Below are 23,538 nucleotides of genomic sequence, written 5' to 3'. Positions count from 1 at the left end.
AGGAGGTGAAAATTATTATTATTAGGACACATTAAATGAGAGTATCCTGCAAACCTTCACCCTAAAATAGGCCATATCTTTCCAGAAAGAAAATACTGTTTGACAATTGTGTTAGACTAGCAAGTACAGATGTAGCTTATTCTCGTTGCATTTAACCACTGAAACCAATTCATATTAGCTGCAAGATACATAGAAGATAAAATAGCATAGTACAACGTACTAGTTTAGACTTGTTTAATTATATCATCAAACAAATCGTATTTGATGTATTCATTATAGGACACTTTATTTCTCAACCACAAGGAAACACGAGAGGACTTGGTATCATAAGTCATTATTATAATTATAATTTCAATATTGTAAAAATGTCTTCAACAAGTCACTCAAAAAGTTGAATTTAGTCCATCTGAATGCAAGGATAACAGTATTGTATTGTGTAACCTGAAAAATGACTTTTTCTTAGTCAGATCGACAACAATTTCTACACAAACTGTAATGACTCCTGAGATGTGTGCAAACATGGTGACCAACTATAAGAAACGTCTGACTTCTGTGCTTGCCAGCAAGGGTTTCTCCACCAAGTACTAAGTCATGTTTTGCTTGGGGATCAAATACTTATTTCCTTCGATCAAATGCAAATTAATTTATAACTTTATATAATGTGTTTTTTCTGGACTTCTTTGTTGATATTCTGTCTCTATTTGTTAAAATAAAATTACCATAAAAATTATAGACCGCTCATTTCTTTGTAATCGGGCAAACTAACAAAATCAGCAGGGGATCAAATAATTATTTCCCCCACTGTATATTTTTGACAGGAAATGTCAAACAGTTGCTTTTAAAACAAATTCATAAAAATATGTCTGCCTCATGAATCAGAAATGGGCAAAAATACAAAAACAAAACATTAACAAAACATTTACAAAGTTTTAACAAAGATAGCGATCACTGATAACAATTTGATACAAGGAAATGTGAAATTGTGTGCTGGTTCTGCCCAAATCCCAAACCTTGTGTTGTCTCTTTCTGCCAGTAATCCATGATTGTTCTGGCCATCTAGGAGTCCTTCAAGTGTAATGCTCCAGCTGCTCCATGTTGTCCAACAGAACAGTGTTCATAGCCTCTATATACCGACCGCCAGTTTCAGAACGCAATCTGAGAAAATATGTGAACCAGTCCTTCAAGTTTAAGGTTGTGGATTGTCCTTCAGATGTTCCATTTTGTGTTATGTACAGCCTTAAATAAAGACATTTCTGCATTTTTATTTCTGCATCAGTTTCATTCTTTATTGGAATTAGATTACATTAGATTCAACTTTATTTCCATTGTGCAGAGTACAAGTACAGAGACAACGAAATGCAGTTAGCGTCTAACCAGAAGTGCAAAAAAGCAGAAAAGTGCAGTGTGAACAATATATACAGGTAGTGCAGTATATGAGCAGTATAAGTAGTGCAGTATAAGTATAAGTATAAGTAGTGCAGTGTAAGCAGTATATGTATTAGCAGTAACATTATAAGCAGAATAAAGAGAATGCAGTATGAACAGTATAAGCAGCATATGAGCTGTATAGGCAGTGCAGTATAAGCAGTATATATGTATTAACAGTAACATTAAAGCAGAGTAAATAAGCAGAATAAATATGGAATACAGTATGAACAGTATAAACAGATATGTACAGTATGTACATATGTATGTACAGATATGTGCATGTGTATTAACAGTAGCATTAAAAAAAATAAGGATATGTGCATTATGAACAGTATAGACAGATATGTACAGAAGAGCAGTAGTATGTAGTATAAGAGCAGTGTGTACAAGTGAGGATACAGTATGTACAGTTTATAGGAATACTATAGGGTAAGAGTAGTACAATTGTCGGGGGGGGGGGGGTTGGTAGGTTGTCACCTAGGTGCAGAGTTGGAGTTCAGTAGAGTGACAGCCGCAGGAAAGAAGCTTCCTCTGAAACTGCTTGTATGAAATGTCATACACAATGTGCAATAAACTCACAAAAAATAATAACTTTGGTTTTCATTTGTGACTTGTCACAGTTAGCCACGTTAGCACACATGTCTCGAATATCAAATAAAAATATTTTATCACTGTGTCTTTCAACAATCTAGATTAAATAGATCTGTTTACGGTTTAAAGATTAATTTTAGAATAATAGCTTTTGCCTATTGGTTATTAGGAGATACATATAAAACTATTGTCTTTTACACATATCTTTACAATTCAATATATCACAAATATCAGTTGCTCCGCCTGAATAGCAGGCCTACCACTTTGATGAGTGTTAATGTTTGGAATGTCACACACGGCCCAACCCACTGATTTACAAAGCACAATTGTCCACAATTGTAGACATGAATGTGTTCTGATTTAAGGCTTATCCAAGGACAGTATGGGCAGTAAAACTGTGAAAATATAGTTTGTTTTTGTCTCCTCATTGCACATGGCATGTAATAGCTCTCACGTTTAACAAGTGACAGGCATTTTTGCTGGGTAGAGGGGGACGACGATGACATGCTCTGGACAAATAGCCAAAATGCGAGGGTGATCAGATCAGATTGACATTCTGAGAAATATATGCAATGCTCGTGATCAGAGCTGTTTATTTGTTTTATTCTTATCACCAACAATAACCACCATTGGATTCTTTTCAATTTCTGGAAACTGTTTTAGTCAATTATTTTGAGCATTAATCAGCTGACATGTAATTTTACATTTGCATTTACATTTACATTTTAGACATTTAGCAGACGCCATTATCCAAAGCGACTGACAACAAGCACATTTGTCTCAAGTAAGTGAATCATCTATACATCATTCATTATAAGAAATGTTAGGACCAAGGGGCCATTGGCAGTCACAGCGCTAGAAGAAGGAAGAATTACTTTTTTCTTTATTCAGTAGAGAAACTGTACAGGGGGTAGTGGGGAAGAGGTCTTTAGGAGGGACAGTCAAGATGTACCTTGAAAATATGGGTCTTCAGTCTACGGCAGAAGATAGGCTGTGACTCTGCAGTCCTGACAGCAGTGGGAAGTTCGTTCCACCACGGGGCGCCAGGACAGTGAAAAGCCATGACCGAATAGCGTGACCACTGCATCCACGTAGAGGCGGCAGTGCCAAGGCGGCCAGCTGAGGTAGAAGAGTGAAGTGATCAGGCAGAGGGTCGGTGGCTGACCATTGCTTGCAAGTAGGGAGGGGCTGTTCCCTATGCTGCCCGGTAGGCGAACACCAGGGTCTTGAATCTGATGCGAGCTGCTACCGGGAGCTAGTGAAGGGTGCGAAGGAGGGGGGTGACATGAGAGAATTTGGGGAGATTGAATACCAGACGGGCAGCAGCATTCTGGATGAGCTGTAGAGGTCTGGTGGAGGAGGCTGGGAGCTGTGAAAACGTGTTCTTTATTTGAAGGAGAAGACAAACTACTTCTTACTTTTAGCTATTTATTTATATGTCAGAATTCCAAACTTGTACAAGGACCACTTTTGGAGAAGAAAATCACAGTCAGAAAGCTGTTAATCTGTAACCAACCCTCCAAAAATGGATACATTCAAAATGTCAAACAAAGCATTTACAGTAAACAAAATGATTGTGATTGGCTATTTGGTTGGGGAGGAGCCGCGCTTTAGACTTGGCTCTCCTCTCGTTGGTGTTTTAGGCTAGTCCTAGCCCCTGACACTCGATCCATTCCAGGTAGAGATATCGCCGGTCCGTTCCGTCTGGGGAACGAGTTGACCTGCTGAAGAAAACATATACCTACTCTGATTTGTCCTTTCCTAGCCTAGTATTTTTCCATTACATCATTCTTGTGTTATGTGTGTGTTGCAGCATCCATCTTGATGACCTGACCCTAACCTCTTCATGTATTAATCCAACGTACCATGGAACTAATGCTTGATTCATCTCTCATTTATCAACAGGCCATCACATTAGTAAATTTAACACACTGCAGTAATGTATTATTTATAGCAATTATAAACTGTTTCTTATAATAATGATTTCCAACACTTCTCAATCAAGAGTTAATGATTACCAAACAAATGTTTCATGAATCAGATTATTAAAAAACAAGTTAATTCAATTGATTTACACATGGAGCATCAAATACAATTATTTTAATCACCCTAAATAAAGAACTGAATAGCTTTATTTACTCGTCTGCTATTGAGCATTATAATGCAACTGTTTTTAAAAAAATAATTTCTAACAGAGCCCGGCCAAGAGTGCGTTGCAGTCGCCAAGGCGGGACATCATAAGTGTCTGTAGCAAGAGTTGTGCTGCTTCTCTCATGAGGTGTCCTTCTGATGTTGTAGAGGAAGAATCTACAGGACCATGCTGTTGCTGTGATGTTCACCACATAGGATAAGTGGTTGTCAAGGATCACCCCAAGATTCTTGGCTGTCTGGAAGGAGGTCACAGTAGAGTTCTCTACTGTGATGGAGAAGTCTTGGGGAGGACAGGCTTTCCCAGGGAGGAAGAGCAGCTCAGTCTTGTTGAGCTTGAGGTGGTGAGCTGACATCCAAGCAGAAATGTCTGCAAGACACGCAGAGACACGTGTTGCCACCTGTGAGTCAGAGGGGGGGAAAGAGAGAAAGAGTTGAGTGTCATTTGCATAGCAGTGGTGGGAGAAACCATGTGAGGAAATTACTAAGCCAAGAGATTTGGTATAAAGGGAGAACAGTAAGGGCCCTAGGACAGAGCCCTGGTGGACCCCAGTGGTGAGGTCGGTGCCCTCTCCACGTCACCTGGTAAGAGTGATCGGCTGCAAACCAGGAGAGTGCAGAGCCAGAGATGACCAGTTCTGAGAGGGTGGCGAGAAGGATCAGGTGGTAATGTGATAAATTGTGAATTGTAATCAAACAGAGGATGATCTCACATGAGAAGATATACCTTCGTCAGAGACAAACGGGGCAGTTTTACTGTCACACCATGTTTTGCAGCTAATATACAGTATCAAGGACAGTAAAAGATTGTTAAACAAGCAAGTCCAGTGACTTTTGACGGAGAATACCGTTTTGGTTCGTGCGAGTGAAAAGCATGAAATTATCTGATCTCAGGTTTATGACACAAGGCCTATAAACAGCTCTGATAAGCCTTGCATATATTTGTCATGCGCTGCAATCTACAGTAGCAGGCGCAACGTCACCACGCACCACCTCACATTTTGGCTATTTGTCCCGATTCCGCCACCCCACAGCGCACTCACAAAGCAAAGACCGTTAAACACGTTAACACTAACATTAACACTTACTCACTCCCACTCTGCTCAAACACTTTGGGGAAGGGGCATACTCTCGGAAGTATATTTCGCGAAAAGGAATAATACAACGAATCTGTCCGTCCTTGGCTGTAATAGAAATAACACCATGCTCACATAAAAAAACAGATAATCGTCCGGCCTAATGTTGATCGGCACCAGTCGTCAATAATCATCCTCCATAATATAAATATTCCATTCACCCATTCTCCCGTCAAAAGAAACCAGAATTGCTTGTTTAACATGTGATATGAAACACACCCTTCACCCCCTCGCAACATTTTAAGCTGTAGCCCCCTCACGTAAATTTGTCGGACATCCAATACAGGCAACATCTTGATCTGAAGTCAAACTACTGTATAAAAGCTAGATCAACCTTGTTTTACCAAGAGAATGGTTTGCCTTATCAGATAGATTGGCAAAATCAAGTTCATTATAGCAGCTCATGAATTGCAGAGATGAAAAATGGATCCCAAACCATCAGGGGCAGAATAATCCCCTTGGGAGCAGTTGAGGGATAGAGGCAGTCGACCCTCATCCCTGAGTTAGAGTTTAAAACATATGCCTGTTTTTGAATGTTGTTGTTGTCTTGAGTTCACCTGAAGCAGCGGGAACACGGCTGTACGTTCGGTGTTAGGCGACGAATAAAAAGTTAACCGTTCACCTGCGTCCGTATCATTGTTAGAAACAGTGAAGACGTAACAAGAATGGTTTGCCTTATCAGATAGATTGGCAAAATCAAGTTCATTATAGCAGCTCATGAATTGCAGAGATGAAAAATGGAAATGGTTTAAAGATCGGGTTATTTTTAAGGAGGACCAAGCAATGGGACCAAGTCCTATCTACTCTCATATTATCATCAAACATTCTCTCTCAACGGGGGAAATGTGTTAGCGCAATTATATTTTGTGAGGGGGTACTGCCTCAAATGCTATGAGGGGGGTGATGATGTATTTGGATGAACCTTAATTCAGAAATAATTAATGTCTTCTTGGACACTTCATAAAAAGATGTCAGACATGGAATACTTGTGGCACACTGCGAAATTCCATATTAATTAACTCATAGGATATAATGTTTCTCAGTTGATACCGCGCATTTCAGATACATGGACATAAATATGTTCATATGCACAGAGATGCGGGGGAAATGTTTGGCGCAGTTTGACATGAATAAGCGTGAGTCGTCTTAAATAATGCAACGTATTTTCATGCGAGACAGGAGTAAGGATTTGGGGTTTCAGTGGGATAACAATACTGTAACGACCCTGTGTAAGGCACGTTAGCAGCTCCGCCAAGTGAGTTAACTCTCTTGGTGTTGTGGATAGCGCGGCCGGTTTGTAAGCGGAAGGTTGCGAGTTCGATACCCGCTTAAGGCAAGCTGCTCTGTCCCGCCGTTCGTTACAATACATTGACTTTGTATAGCACTTTTTGGTGAATCGTTTGAAGGGGTAGAGCGTGCTGGATAAATTATCACGCCTTTGTTTGTTAATCGGAAACGATCAAGAAAAAGATGACCCTCCCCCATAAACCATACAACATATCACTACAAAAGTTAAACTCCTGGCTGGCTCGGGAACATCTCGCTCCAGTCACACTGGATTTTAGGTTTTAGTCTGTGAAGAGAAACGCGCCAAAAGTGAGATTTTTTGACACAGGTCTGTTTTCTACAGTCATAGAGAATAACTACCAGTTAGCTAAATCTTGATTTTCATTAAAACATGGAACAAATACAATAATTCAATGTAATTTTGTTTTTTTGTTCACACATTATTCATCATAATGCCATTGCCAATTTGGGAGGAGCGCACCGGCAAAAAACACAAAAAAAATGCATGGCTGGTTTTGGACGCTCTTCTCTATCCCCCTCACGCAGCGCAAACATCATTCACAGCTCTTATCAACTGTATACAAGCTAGACCAAACTTTATAGACTACCTAGGCTATGATACTGTACAAAACGCTATGCGTTTGAAACAACTCACACAGCAAGCAACAATACAGTTCTCTTGCAATGTAAACATATCCATCATGCTCGACGATGTGTCCTGGTGGTTGTTTTGCTAGGTGAATAATCTGAGAAAAAAAGAAAAGAAAAGAAAACTGGGGACTCCCGCGACATCGTCACACCAGAGGGGACTTTCTAAACTCCTACCTACTGTACCACGTTAAAAGATGGGAGTTTTTGAGTTACAAAAACCTGAATAGTTAATAATTTGACTAATAATAATAATTACAAAAACAAATTCCAGAAGACATTTCGTGGACTTGCAAAGTCTTATTTAGGTAGTGGGAGAAAAAAAATGAACGATGATTTGGTCAACAGATATATTTGCTTGGTAGTTGAAAGAAAGTGAGAGTCTTATATAAGTAGGGAATACAGTTAAAGATGGTTTGATTGGTGAGTTGGGTGGATGGATGAATGGTTGGTTAATTGTTTGGTGGGTTGGATGAATTGATAGATAGGCCTACTGTAGAATGATAGATGAGAGTATGTTATATAGATAGATACTGTAGATAGATAGACAGATGAGGGAAAGATACATATATGAGAGATGGATAGATAGATAGATAGATAGATAGATAGATAGATAGATAGATAGATAGATAGATAGATAGATAGATAGATAGATAGATAGATAGAAACTGGTTTGGTTGTATGGATGAATGGATAGATGAAAGAGAGGATGGATAGATTTAAGTTTATGGAACTTAAAAAGTTTAAATAGTATCAAAACTCTGAATGGAAGTTAGTCAGTCTACACATTGTAAAGTTGAATTGAGGTGTCAAGCTTAAAATATGAAAAAGTGGATACATTTTTAAAGGTCCCCATTCAGATCAAATGGCCATAGGAGTGTATAGGATTTCAGACAAAATGGCGTACAGCGCAAAAAGTATAAATGGTCTGAAACAAAATGGATGTATTGATTAGCAGACGTCACTCTTGACGGACACATTATTTCTGATCTCATTGGCCAAATGTAGTAAGATATAGCAGTTCTTTGGGCCAACAAACCAATCAAAGTGGAGGAGGGGCGGGACAAACAAAAATGGCAGCAAGATGGCAGCTTCTTCATGGAAAATGAAGATATCTCACACTACAATTTCTGAAATAAATATACACTCTTTTTCTATGAAAAAAACACTTTCTAAACACGCTCTCTTACTAGCAAGCTACTATGTTACTAGCAGAGAAATGCCTACGAAGTTCGTGTTAGCATAATCGCTAATTGTTGCTAACTACCTTGCCAGCTAAGGTACTGCATCAGGTAGCCTAGCAACAACAGTCACGCATTTCACCATGTTAAGAGACAGGAGTTTTTGAATTACAAAAAGCTGAATATTTCAAAAAGCATAATGAGTTTGAAAAATATGAATGTAAGCAAATAAAGTTAGACCTAGCTTAAAAACTGTAGGAGGAGTACCATATCTGAAAAATCGGAAGAATAGAGTGGGGAGGTATATATTGAATGTATCATAGGAACCCATGTTTGTTTATTAAACTTAAAAAGTCTGAATAGTATCAAAACTTTGAATGGACGTGAGTCAGTCTACACATTGTAAAGTTTAATTGAGGTGTCAAGCTTAAAATATGAAAAAGTGGATACATTTTTAAAGGTCCCCATTCAGATCAAATGGCCATAGGAATGAATAGGATTTCAGACAAAATGGCGTACAGCGCAGAAAGTATAAATGGTCTGAAACAAAATGGATGTATTGATTAGCAGACGTCACTCTTGACAGTGACATTATTTCTGATCTCATTGGCCAAATGTAGTAAGATATAGTAGTTCTTTGGGCCAACAAACCAATCAAAGTGAAGGAGGGGCGGGACAAACAAAAATGGTAGCAAGATGGCAGCTTCTTCACTGGAAAATGAAGATATCTCACACTACAATTTCTGAAATAAATATACACTCTTTTTCTATGAAAAAAACACTTTCTAAACACACTCTCTTACTAGAAAGCTACTATGCTACTAGCAGAGAAATGCCGAGGAAGTTCGTGTTAGCATTATCGCTAATTGTTGCTAACTACCTTGCCAGCTAAGGTACTGCATCGGTAGCCTAGCAACAACAGTCACGCATTTCACCATGTTAAGAGATAGGAGTTTTTGAATTACAAAAAGCTGAATATTTCAAAAAGTATAATGAGTTTGAAAAATATAAATGCAAGCAAATAAAGTTAGACCTAGCTTAAAAACTGTAGGAGGAGTACCATATCTGAAAATTCGAAAGAATTTGAATAATAACAATAAGTACGAGCAATAACAATAGTTGGTCTTGCTCAAGCAAGCCCACAAAGAAATAAGAGCAACACTAATAGTTGGACTTGCTTAAGCAATCCCAACTAATAATACGTTTGTGAAGAACAATAGTTGGACTTGCTGAAACAACCCCACCTAATAATCATAATAGGCTATTATGGAAAAGACAAGCTGCACATTATATGGAACACAGCAGACCAAGTCCCATACATGCAGTCGACAGTGAGCTCAGAAACACAATATTGAGAAAGAGAGAAAGCCAGTTTATACATGCAATTTACGTCATGTAGGCCACCTGATAAAGGAACAATGTAAATGTATAAATCTTACACTATATCCCAAATGTAATACTTAATACATCAGCCATCATCATCATCAGTCATCCTAAATAGTGACTGCAGCACCCTCACTCAAATGAGAGCTTTTGTCCATTGAAAATAAAAGGAGTTTTAGGAGTCATCAACACCAACTCACAATTCACTCAGACAGTCCATCTAATTTGATATTGTTGTCTTTCCTGAAGGATTTTGTTTAACAACTAGGCTATAGTTGACTACTATCTACTGTCATTTATCCCAAAACGATGGGTAGCAACTAGTCACCTACTGATAGAAGGTTGCTATTCGAACTCTGATGCATCACTGCTAACTCAGTGTGCAGACATAACATTTCCCCCCTTTTGCAGGATTTCAAACATGAAATGTTGAGACAAAGTCCTCGAGGTGGCATAAGGTTTGGGCAGCTGAGGCAGAGGAATGTCTGGGACCTGTATAGGTGCTGCCTGAGGGTATGGTTTGGGGAGTGTCACCGTCAGTGTCTGGCGTAGCTGGCACTTTTCGGAGGTGGCTGGTGCCATTGGCGAGGAGGAAGGTGGCTGGGCCCAGCTGACGGGTGACTGTTCCTGACGTGGACAGCAGGGCTGTCAGTGCCTGGTGGTCTGCCCTCAGGGTGAAGGAGCGGCCATACATGTACAGGTGCCATCTTTCACAGGCCCAGATGCACGCTAGCGCCTCACGCTCCCCCACCGAATAGTGCTGCTCAGTCGGGTTGAGGGCACAGGAGGCGAAGGCGACCTGCTGACACCCGGAACCCCACATATTCAATGGGTGTCACAGCAAGGGCACACTTGTCACCATTGAGAGTGAGCTTGTGCTCGGCTCGGGCTGCGAAAACCCTGTTGAGTCTCTCATTGTGGATGTCAGTGGTGGACCCAAGCACGACCACATCGTCAAGGTAAATGGCCACACCCGGTATGCCAGACAGCACAGAGACCTTCACCTTCTGGAAGCAGCTAGGGTTGGAGCTGAGGCCAAAGGGCATCCAGGTGTAGCGGAACACTCCTGCATGTGTAACAAAGGCTGTGAGGTTTCTGCTGCTGGGGTGGGGAGGCACCTGTAGATATCCCTGTCTGAAGTCCAGCTTGAAGAACACAGTAGAGCTGTAGAACTGAGCTGTGCTCTTCTGAGGTGGGAAGTGGATATTTGTCAGGGATTACAGCCTTATTCACTGCAGATCCACATAGACACGCAGGGCACCAGACTTCTACTTAGCCACCACCAGGTTCGAGACCCAAGGTGAAGCATCCACTGGCTCAATGATACCAGCTTCCAGCAGCTGCTGTATCTCGACCGAGACCCTATCACGGAGGGCCAGCGGGATACGGCGCAGTGGCTGGATGACGGGGCTAAGGGAAGGGTCGAGAAGCGGTTGGTGGGTGAAGGCAGAAAGACAGCCCAGCCCTTTGAACATTTTTGCTGCCATGGCATGCCGACAGTCAGGATTGCAGATCCCCCGTGTCCAAGAGGGAGAATCCCAGAGCGGTGAAGAGGTCCAGGCCCATCAGGTTGGCCCCACGGCAGGCAACATGAAAGCCAAAGTTGGGCAGGACCTTGGTTCCGTAGCGAACAGTCACTTGTAATGAGCCAACCAGATCAATTCTGGAGTCGCCATAACCACAGAGGGCAGAACAGGGCGCAGACAGTGGCAGTGAACTGAAAAATTCCCTGAAAGTGTCACGTCTGTCCAACAGCAGGGGAATGCACACATCACAGTGAACTGTGCATGATTTGAATGCCACTGGCCCTGGGTTCACATGGTGAATAATTGCTGGTACAGACTGGGAGGCAGGGACATCGGACCGCGGAACAGAACGGCAGACGTTGGCAAAGTCGTTTTGCTTACCGCAGTTACGGCATGTCTGGCCGCGGGCTGGACAGTTCTGGGCTCAGGAGGTGTGAGACCGAGATCCGCAGTTACAGCAGGGCTGTTGTGTGCGTGGCCGAGAGCCCTGCTGCCGCGCCAGTTTCATTACAGTCGAAGCGTCGGGGTCCAGCGTGTCATTCTGGCTGGGAGGCAGCCCAGGAGGCAGCATACAGCGAGAGAGATGGCTGCTTGGCTGGATGTGGGCACTTGTTGCTCAGCTAGTGTGGCCGCACACTCAGCTGCACTTCATCTCGTCCTGAAGCACGCCGAACTTGCATGAGCTAGTGTCGTGGAATTCTACGTTAAAATACTTTGGTTGATGGTTTCTTCAGAGACTTTTATTACAAGTAACAAAGCCGAGGTAGTTCGCGAAACATCCTCTTGTTTGTCCCTCAACACACCATGTTTATACAGTTTCCAATATTCCTCATATCTTTCTTTCTTCTCATTCACACTTTCTGGCTGTTCCCCACCAATATCATTCACCCGGTTCCTATACCTCATCACGGTTTGGTTTCCCCTCCCATTTCTAAAGACAGTTATCGGGTTGTTACAATATTGGTGGCGAGCCCATCGTAATTATCAAAAAGAATATTACATCACCCCCGGTACTGGTTAGTACTGTTCCTGCTCTTATCCTCTGGGTACCTAGTACCCTTTGGCTGTGCTCCTTTCATGCACCAACTTCTAGGTACCTCTTGATACCACTCCCTCCATAAATCAACAACTGTGTATCTCTTGATTTTACTCCCTCTGTTTTCTTATGGAACATTTATAATTGGTTTTCATAACTCACTCTTGGCCTCTTTGTCCTGTCTTACTTGTTATGTTCTCTCTTTATTTGCTTTAGAAATTTACCATAGAATTCCCCCCTTTGGGACTTAATAGTCCCACACCATACACAAGTGATTAAAAGGATATACTAATAAATCATACAAGTGATTCAAAGCAATATATATATATATATATATATATATATATATATACATATATACATATATATATATATGAGTAATATAAGAGAAAAAATAATATATGAGTTACATCATCAACACAATAAAATCCAACTCCTGGGGACACGTCCCTTTTACAGTCAGGGCCGAAAAACCTGGACTCTTATCCAATATTAATCTGCCAGGAAAATTCTCCCATGAGCAACAACTTCCTAGATCGTCAGACTCCAACATTGGTTGAGAGTTTTCACTCTGACCCCTACGGTGGGCTACTACATCTTGTGAGACAGTTGTTGACAACAGAGGCTCACTCCGACAAGACTCCTGTGACACTTGTATCAGAGCAGGTCAGCGGATAGATCTAGCATGGTCTGAGGTCAGTTTGCTCTTGAGAGATTTGCGGCTTGTTCCTTTAAAAGACAACAGCCATGCGTAAAACGCTCCCAGCCTTCTCTGAAACCTCTGAACTAGATTCAGGGCAACAGACCGAGATTCATCCTTAGAGACACCAGGCCCAGCTGAGTGAGTGATAGACCTCATGTCTGCCACAAACTCGTCAATAATACCAGAGCCCTCCATATCTGTATATGTGCTGCTGGTGGATTGCAAGGGACAGATAAACATGGACTCATGTCCTTAGTAGACAGTCTATCTAAGCTGGAACAATGACTGATCCAGGTAAAAACATCCTCTAAATCCTCTATATGCATGACATCTTAGAGTGAGGGGGTTAGGGTTAGGGTTAGATAGTCGTTGTTGGATAGTCCTCCATTCCAGAAATGATGACTCAATAGAGGACTTCCTTCCGACAGAGAATGAGGACTCTACCCTCGCCACTTCAGTCCTTTATGTGGCCACAATTTCAGCAAGGACTTCCTTTTATTATTAGCATTTTTAATAGGCGCATCCAAATCAATAGTCTGAATGATGTCTTGAACCTCAGACACAAAGCTGTCGATGACGTGAGACGCCTCTGAGTCAAAATCACTTAGAGTGGGGGAGGAGGTCATCGCGGCAGCCATTTTGGCCTGGTCAGTGACATGACTAGAGGAGCCAATGGGTGAGCAACAGTGGATATTCCTACACAGAATCGTACCCACGGCCTTGGTGGCTTTGGAGTGAAACTCCTCACTTGTAATAATACAGAGGGGGTTGTCCCACACCGCCAGAGGAGGACACACAACTCCGCTCTAGCAGAGGAGCCCTCCTGATCAGAATGACAAGAGCCAATGATCTTGATTTTCTCTGCCAACTGTCTGAGAATGTCAGCCACTCTCTGCATGCCCCCCTGATTGTCTGTGCTGCATGACTCCACCGTCTCCACAATAGCAGTCATCAAGTCCGCCATCATTGGTCCCAGGTTGGTGTTTGAGGTCATGACCTTGACCTTTGGTACCACTGGTATGGTGATCCCAAACTCCATGGTGGACACCACACGGATCATCCTCCTAGCTGTTGACATGAAGCTGTCCCGATCGCAGGCTATCGGGGTGGACTTACCTGAGCTTGATAAGGATATTATCAAGGACACGTCAGAGTTCACTTGCTTTAGGACGTCTCTAACCAGAGCTCTGGTCCAATCAGATGAGCTATAAGAGCTGGAGCCCAGTGATTGGAGGATGGTGTCCTCAATGATCCCAAAGAGTCATCCAGCGGGGGCGGTCCTCCTTAGGCACGCTGCAGCGAGGTCTCGAACTTCAAAACAAACACAAATATTACATTCAATTCAATTTCATCAAACTTTATCAATCCCCGAGGGGCATAACAGTTATGATGACTCAAGTCTTACTGATGTAAAGAGATTGATCTCTCACAAAGACATGTTGTAACTCTTTCTGCTCAAATGTTATTGTTGGTATTTTGTCTATTTGTCTAATGGTCCAAAAATGTTACATTTCACAAAAAATCATTGTAAAATTGTATTGATAACTTCTGTAACAAACATTTAGGGTTACGCCGGTCAAAAAAACAAACAAACAATGGCTTTGTGTGTGTTTACCACCTGATTTAAAGGGATTCGTTTTCTTATGGTCATAATAGTGATTATATTGAGGTGTGGTTGTTATCATAACATACCTCCCTGAGGAAGACCCCGGAGTTGGCATGCGGGCACCGCTGCCCGGCTTCCTCAGTTCCTCCTCCTCCTGCTCCCAATCGGTGGCTTTCGGCGGGTTTCACCCGCTGGTTGCAGGTGGACTTGACGCTGCCGCCCCTCTTAGGGAGGTCTTTCTCCTGCAGCCTCACCACCCTGGACTGGGACTGGGCCTCTCGTTCCTCCAGAGACATGGTGGAGGAGAGTCCTGACCCACTCTGACAGGCTGCAGCATCCCTGGCCTCATTCAGCCCTACTGTACAGTCAGGAGGAGGACCTCTAGGCTAAAGCCTACAGGTGGGTATATAGCCCTATAAAAGGACACACAGTCTAATGTAAAGCAGAGTTACATCACATGATCTAACCCAGCCCCAGGGGTTAAGTGTTACAGGGATGCAGGATGGGGTCAGGTTTAGTAATCATACCTTGCAACTCTTGTCCTTTCTCTCCTTCTTAGGAAAAGCCACTGGCTTCACACATTTCTCCTGGAGTCCATCCTTCAATACCTGAATAATAAAAAGATTTAAATCAAAGTACTGCTACATAGGCTACATGGATGTTAATACCAGTACGAGTTTCCTCTTTATCAGTTTATGTTAGCGAAAGTAGCCTCTTAGTTGCAACCAGTCTATGACTATTTCAGCATTATATCTAACCATCACAATAAAATACACAATATTGAACTCTTTTATTCAATGTATTTTCCATGATTAAGTCAAATACTGTGTAAATAATAGTTGTATCCTGTGATTTCTTGAATTTCTAGTTAGTTCATTTTTTTTCTGGGCAATTTGCTAAATAATACCCCTATTTCGTCCAACATTGTCCATCCAGGTCTAGTTACAGTAAAACCTGTATTCGCAGATAAGTTTACGTCTGAGCGGAGTGCAATAATAAGTGCATACAACCAAAATACGGACAAACGAAAAATCTGCCCTTGACGTCATAATGGAATATCATGCTGCATCATAGTAGTGGACACCGGACTACAGTGAGCCTCATGTGTACCATGAACAGGTAGACATTGGTGTGGATGATGCCATCATATACCTGCTACTCAGAGCTCACTCCCATTTAGATATGGCTGGCAGCACTGTGAGGGTCATGTTCTTTGACTTCTCCAGTGCATTTAACACCATACAGCCCTAACCACTTGTGGATAAGCTGCTGAGGATGCAGGTGGACTCCCCCATTGTTTCCTGGATTACCAACTACCTGACCAACATGCCACAGTTTGAACGGCTGCAGGGATGTGTGTCGGACTGGGTGGTGAGCAGCACTGGCGCCCCCCAGGGGACAGTTCTGGCTCCCTTCCTTTTCACCCTCAATATCTCAGACTTCAGGCACAACACAGATACTTGCCATCTGCAGAAGTTCTCTGACGCTTCTGCTGTTGTGGGATGTGTCAGTGGAGGCCAGGAGTACAGAGGACTAGTGGACAGTTTTGTTGAGTGGTGTGAGCAGAAGCACCTGCTACTCAATATCAGCAAGACAAAGGAGATGGTGGTGGACTTTAGGAGGACTTGGGTCCCCCTGTACCAGAGCCGGCATTATTTCCTAAGGAGGCTCAGGTCCTTTGGCGTGTGCAGTACTCTGCTGAACATGTTCTACCAGTCAGTGGTGGCCAGAGCAGTGCTGTACACGGTGGTATGCTGGGGTGGGGGGGGGGGCAGCATCAAGGAAGGTGACACCAAGAGGCTGAACAAGCTTATTAGGAAAGCTGGTTTTGTCCTGTGTGTCACCCTGGACACTGTGCAGGAGGTGGCCAATAGGAGGATGAGGACCAAACTCCTGGCCATCATGGACAATCCCTCCCATCCCCTACATGACACTGTGGCACAGCAGAGAAGCTCCTTTAGCAACAGATTACTAAGTTTTAACGATTAACGACGTTGCACTAAGAAGCGCTATAGGAGATCTTTTCTGCCTGCTGCAATAAGACTGTGCAACTACTTCTCCGGCTGGCTCGATCGGGGTGATCAGAGTCAGGCTGGGGGATGTTAAATCATACTGGACTTTTCTTTCTGTATATAATGTTTCAGATGTCTATTTTATTCAATTATTCTATTGTCACTTTCTTTTGTTGTTGTTGTTTGTGATGTGTGCAGCTGTAACGCCTTAGTTTCCCCTCGCGGATCAATAAAGTACCTATCTATCTATCTATCTATCTATCTATCTATCTATCTATGATATAGCATGATATTTGAGTTGATTAATCAATTTACATTAATGATCATAAAACAGTGAAAATAGCCTATCATTACCAATGATACTGGGTCTATACATTTTAAAAGTCTATCGTCAATGTTATCATGAATGACATTGCCCCTTTGATACCAAATGATTGCACAAAATTAAAAGAGCTTAAACAGGAGGTTAAAACAGTTATTATTAGGACACATTCAATGAGAGCATCCTACAAACGTTCACCCTAAAGTAGGCCATATCTTTCCAGAAAGAAAATACTGTTTGACAGTCGTGCAAGTACAGATGTAGCCTATTCTCTTTGCATTTAAACTCTGAAACCAATTCATATTAGCCGCAAGATACATAGAAAATAGAATAGCATAGCACAACGTACTAGTTTAGACTAGTTTAATTATATCATCAACCAAATTGTATTTGATGTATTCATTATGGGGCACTTTATTTCTCAACCACTAGGAAACACAAGAGGACTTGGTATAACAAGTCCTTATTATAATTATAATTTCAATATTGTAAAAATGTCTTCAACAAGTCACTCAAAAAGTTGAATTGAGTCCATCTGAATGCAAGGATAATAGTATTGTATTGTGTAACCTGAAAAATGTGTTCTTCTTAGTCACACCTACAACAATTTCTACACAAACTTTTATGGCTCAAGAGGCAGGACACAAGTGCATGCAAGTATGTTTATTATAATCCAGGCAAAGGTACAAAAACACGATGGGCAAAATCCGCAGTCAGGGTAGAAAAGAGCCCATAGAATAATGCATTATAATGCATGGAACAAAATGAAAAACGGTATCAAACGTGTGTAAACTGTATAGTGACTCAATCTTAGTCCTGGAGAGCATCAGTGGGTAATGTGAAATTATGTGCTGGTTCGGTCCAATTCCAAAACCTTGTGTTGTCTCTTTCTGCCAGTAATCCATGATTGTGCCGGCCATCAAGGAGTCCTTCAAGTGTAATGCTCCAGCTGCTCCCTCCTGAGCTCCATGTTGTTCAACAGAACAGTGTTCATAGTCTCTATGTACCGACCAAATAAATATATTTTTTCACCGTGTCTTTCAACAATCTAGATAAAATAGATGTGTTTACAGTTGAAATATTCATTTTAGAATAATAGCTTTTGCCTATTGTTTATTAGGAGATACAGATAAAACTATTGTCTTTTACACATATCTTTACCATTCAATATATCACAAATATCAGTTGCTCCGCCTGAATAGCAGGCCTACCACTTTGATCAGTGTTAATGTTTGGAATGCCGCACACGGCCAAACCACAAATTCTATTCAAATGTATTTAATACAGTACGTGTTAATATTTGGAATGTCACACGTGGCCCACAACCCAAATGACCCAACTATGTATATGTTCATACTGTACACACGAGTACAATGTTCAAGTCTTCATCATTGGCTCTGATTGGATGCTAATGTAATGACATAAATGTTTTTCAAACAAGTCTACAAATTGTGTTAGGGTTAGGGTTACAACAGAAAATGTAACAACATAAACCCCTCTCACCTTCATCAGTGTTGGTGCTCTTCTCAGCTGAGGCCCTCTTACCACTAGTCTTCCTCTTTACCTTCAAGAGTTCAAATCTGACATTATGGTCAACTTGTTATGTGATGTCAGAGTAGCTTTAGAGTGGATCAGCCAGAAGGGGGCAGCAAAGGGCTCGTTCTGTAAATGTTAGGCAAAGGCCTAGAGGTGGGTGAATACCCCTTTGAGAGGACACACAGTCTAATGTAAATCAGAGTTACATCACATGATCTGACCCAACCCCAGGGGTTATGTGTTACAAGGATGCAGGAAGGGGTCAGTTTTAGTAATCATACCTTGCCACTCTTCTTCTCTCCTTCTTGGGCAAAGCCACTGGCTTCTTCACCTCCTCCACACCTTTCTTCTCGAGTCCAACCTTCAATACCTGAATGATACAAAGATTTAAATCTAAGTACTGCTACATAGGCTACATGGATGTTAATACCAGTACTGGTTTCCTACCAGTCAATGACTATTTCAACATTATATCTAACCATCAAAATAAAATACACTATATTGAGCTCTAATATTCAATGTATGTTCCATGATTAGGTCAAATAGTGTATAAATAATTGATGTATCCTGTGATTTTTTAAATTTCTAGCTAGTTTATTTTTTCTGGGCAGTTTGCTAAATAATATCCCTATATCGTCCGACATTGTCTATCCACTTGTAGTTGCAGTAAAACCTGTATTTGCAGATAAGTTTACGTCTGAGTGGAGTACAATAATAAGTGCATTCAACCATAATGCGGACAACCCGAAAATCTGCCCTTGACGTCATAATGGCATGTCATGCTGCATCATAGTAGTGGACATCGGACTACAGTGAGCCTCGTGGACCATAAACAGGTAGATATTGGTGTGGGTGATGCCATTATCTACCTGCTACACAGAGCTCACTCCCATTTAGATAAGGCTGGCAGCACTGTGAGGGTCATGTTCTTTGACTTCTCCAGTGCATTTAACAACATAAAGCCCTCACAACTTGCGGATAAGCTGCTGAGGATACTGGTGGACTCCCCCGGTGTTTCCTGGATTACCAACTACCTGTCCAACATGCCACAGTTTGTACGGCTGCAAAGATGTGTGTCGGACTGGGTGGTGAGCAGCACTGGCGCCCCCCAGGGGACAGTTCTGGCTCCCTTCCTTTTCACCCTGAATGTCTCGGACTTCAGGCACAACACAGATACTTGCCATCTGCAGAAGTTCTCTGACGCTTCTGCTGTTGTGGGATGTGTCAGTGGAGGCCAGGAGATCGAATACAGAGCACTGGTGGAGAGTTTGAGCAGAAGCACCTGCTACTCAATATCAGCAAGACAAAGGAGATGGTGGTGGACTTTAGGAGGACTAGGGTCCCCCTGTCCCAGAGCCGGCTTTATTTCCTGAGGAGGCTCAGGTCCTTTGGCGGGTGCACAACTCTGCTGAACATGTTCTACCAGCCACTGCTGTACGCGGTGGTATACTGGGGGGGGCAGCATCACGGAAGGTGACACCAAGAGGATGAACAAGCATATTAGGAAAGCTGGTTCTGTCCTCTGTGTCACCCTGGACACTGTGCAGGAGGTGGCCAATAGGAGGACTGAACTGTTCTTACTGTATATAATGTTTCAGATGTCTATTTTATTCTATTATTCTATTGTCACTTTCTTTTATTGTTGTTGTTTGTGATGTGTGCTGCTGTAATGCTTTAGTTTCCCCTCGGGGATCAATAAAGTACCTAAAGTATCTATCTATCTATCTATCTATCTATCTATCTATCTATCTATCTATCTATCTATGATATGGCATGATATTTGAGTTGATTAATCAATTTACATTAATGATCATAAAACAGTGAAAATAGCCTATCATTACAAATGATACTGGGCCTACTTGTATACTTTTGAAAAGTCCAGAGTCAATGTTATTATGAATGACACCGCCCATTGATACCAAATGATTTCACAAAATTAAAAGAGCTTCAATAGGAGGTGAAAACTATTATTATTAGGACACATTAAATGAGAGTATCCTGCAAACCTTCACCCTGAAATAGGCCATATCTTTCCAGAAAGAAAATACTGTTTGACAATCGTATTAGACTAGCAAGTACAGATGTAGCTTATTCTAGTTGCATTTAACCACTGAAACCAATTCATATTAGCTGCAAGATACACATAAAATAGCATAGTACAACGTACTAGTTTAGACTTGTTTAATTATATCATCAAACAAATCGTATTTGATGTATTCATTATAGGGCACTTTATTTCTCAACCACTAGGAAACACGAGAGGACTTGGTATCATAAGTCCTTATTATAATTATAATTTCAATATTGTAAAAATGTCTTCAACAAGTCACTCAAAAAGTTGAATTGAGTCCATCTGAATGCAAGGATAACAGTATTGTATTGTGTCACCTGAAAAATGACTTTTTCTTAGTCAGACCGACAACAATTTCTACACAATCTGTAATGACTCCGGAGGCAGGACACAAGTGCATGCAATGATGTTTATTATAAACCAAGCAAAGGTACAAAAACACGATGGGCAAAATCCACAGTCAGGGTAGAAAAGTAGAATAATGCATTGTAATGCATGGAACAAGATGAGGAACGGTATCAAACATGTGTGTATACTTTATAGTGACTCAATTCTGGTCCTGGAGAGCGTCAATGGGTCCAGGGTTTTTCCCTAGCCGAGCACTATCACACGATTGAACAAATCAACTGATCTTCAAAACCTTGATTAGATGAATCAGGTGCATCACTGCTGAGCTCGAACAGAATCCTGCAGTACTGTGTCTCTCCGGGACCAGGAGAGAGGATCACTGCTTGTCTAATGTAAATAATACATATTAGGCTACTTAACTGGGATGCCTGTAGTTCTTATGTACACAGATACCCTATTGCTCTAAATCAGACTATCGTCTCCATTTTCAGCTCATTTAACGATGAATCACTGACATTTTGGAAGCTGCAAAAAGGGAAAAGAATCAAAGGCGCTTGTGATGATTTGAATATGTCAAATGCCACAATGAAAAATCAAAGATTGTTGACTCTGTCTTTGTGATTTGGTCTGTAGATTCCTCTGAAATCATTTGGTCCGGGTTAAACTAATCCAGAGACAAGTAACATTTCCCTAGCAAGAGGGAGACAGCCTTAAGCAGAATGGTATATTCACTGAAACTGAAGAACTTTCAATTGCTGTGATGCTGTTTCAATGAATTGAAAATAACATCAAAGGGCGGAATGTCAGAATCAGAATCAGAATTCTTTTATTTTGCAAAGTATATTTGCACATACAGGAAATTGACTTGGTGAGATTGGTGCGTGGACACAAAAAAACAAATAGCAAATATTGACAAGAAATTTACAAAAAGGTGAAGTATTAACAAAAGTAACAAATTTACAAATTTACAAAAAAAAAACAGCAAAACAATACACCTTGTAGGCACAAGAGGCTGTGAAATAGTTGTGGGGCATGTAAACTATGAATTAGAATAATTTTAAATAATTATAAATTACACTGTCAGTCCATTGTTTGTGTGACAGGGTGGGGGGGGGGCAGAGAGAGGCAGGGGGCTTGGTTGTGAGCCCCACTGCCATGGGGACGAAACTGTTCAGGTGGCGCGATGTTTTAGTCTTGATTGACCGGAACCTTTTGCCGGATGGAAGTCTCTGTAACAGGTGATGACCAGGATGGGAAGGATCAGCGATGATCTTTCCTGCTCTCTTACTGGTCCTGGAGTGGAACAGGTCCAGGAGAGATGGCAGCTTGCAGCCGATGACCTTCTCGACTGACCGAATGATCCGCTGCATTCTGCCTTTGTCCTTGGCAGTGGAGGCAGCAAACCAGACGGTGATTGATGAGCTGAGGATGGACTCAATGATGGCCGTGTAGAACTCAACCATCACTTTCTGCAGCATGTTGAATTTCTTCAGCTGCCGTAGGAAGAACATCCTCTGCTGGGTCTTCTTGATGGTGGAGGTGATGTTCTCCGCCCACCTGAGGTCCTTTGAAATTATTGTCCCCAGGAATCTGAATGACTCCACAATGTTAACTGGGGAGTCACACATGATGAGGGGGGTGGTTGGGGCTGGGCTTCTCCTGAAGTCTACTACCATCTCTACAGTTTTTAGGACGTTCAGCTCCAAGTAGTTCTGGCTGCACCAGGAAGCCAGGCTGTCAACTTCCTCCCTGTAGGCGGCCTCATCACCGTTGGAGATTAATCCAATGAGGGTAGTGTCATCCGTGAACTTCAGGAGTTTGACAGAAGGGTGGCTAGAGGTGAAGCTGTTGGTGTAGAGGGAGAAGAGTAGAGGAGAGAGCACACAGCCTTGTGGGGCTCCCGTGCTGATGGTCCGGGGCTCCGAGACAAGCTTGCCCAGCCGTACCTGCTGCTACCTGTCTGTCAGAAAGTCAGTGATCCACCTGCAGGTGGGCTCAGGCATGCTCAACTGGGATAGCTTATCCTGGAGGAGAGCTGGGGTGATAGTGTTAAATGCAGATGTGAGATGTATTCTGTTCGAAGACATGGTAATCAGGACAACCATTTGGAACTGGTTTTCACAACATCTGTGATGGTGAGTGATCAAGTTAGGTGTGACAAGAACTATCAAACCTAAGAAAATAAAAGGACACTGACAACTTTTGTGTTGAAGGAATATTGTACTTGGTGTAATCGGCAGCAGAAGTCTATGCTCTGGGTCCAGCCGTGTGGTCTGAGTCGAGAACTGAGTTTTACATCCACTCTTCCAGAGTTTTACCCCATGTGATCTACAACCCATATATTCACGTATATTTTTGACAGGAAATGTCAAACAGTTGCTTTTAAACCAAATTCATAAAAATATGTCTGCCTCATGAATCAGAAATGGGCAAAAATACAAAAACAAAACATAAACAAAACATTTACAAAGTATTAACAAAGATAGCGATCACTGATAACAATTTGATACGAGGAAATGTGAAATTGTGTGCTGATTCTGCCTAAATCCAAAACCTTGTGTTGTCTCTTTCTGCCA

Source organism: Argentina silus, assembly GCF_951799395.1.
Source record: "Argentina silus genome assembly, chromosome: X".
NCBI lineage: Eukaryota > Metazoa > Chordata > Actinopteri > Argentiniformes > Argentinidae > Argentina > Argentina silus.
This window is presented reverse-complemented; position numbering follows the sequence as displayed.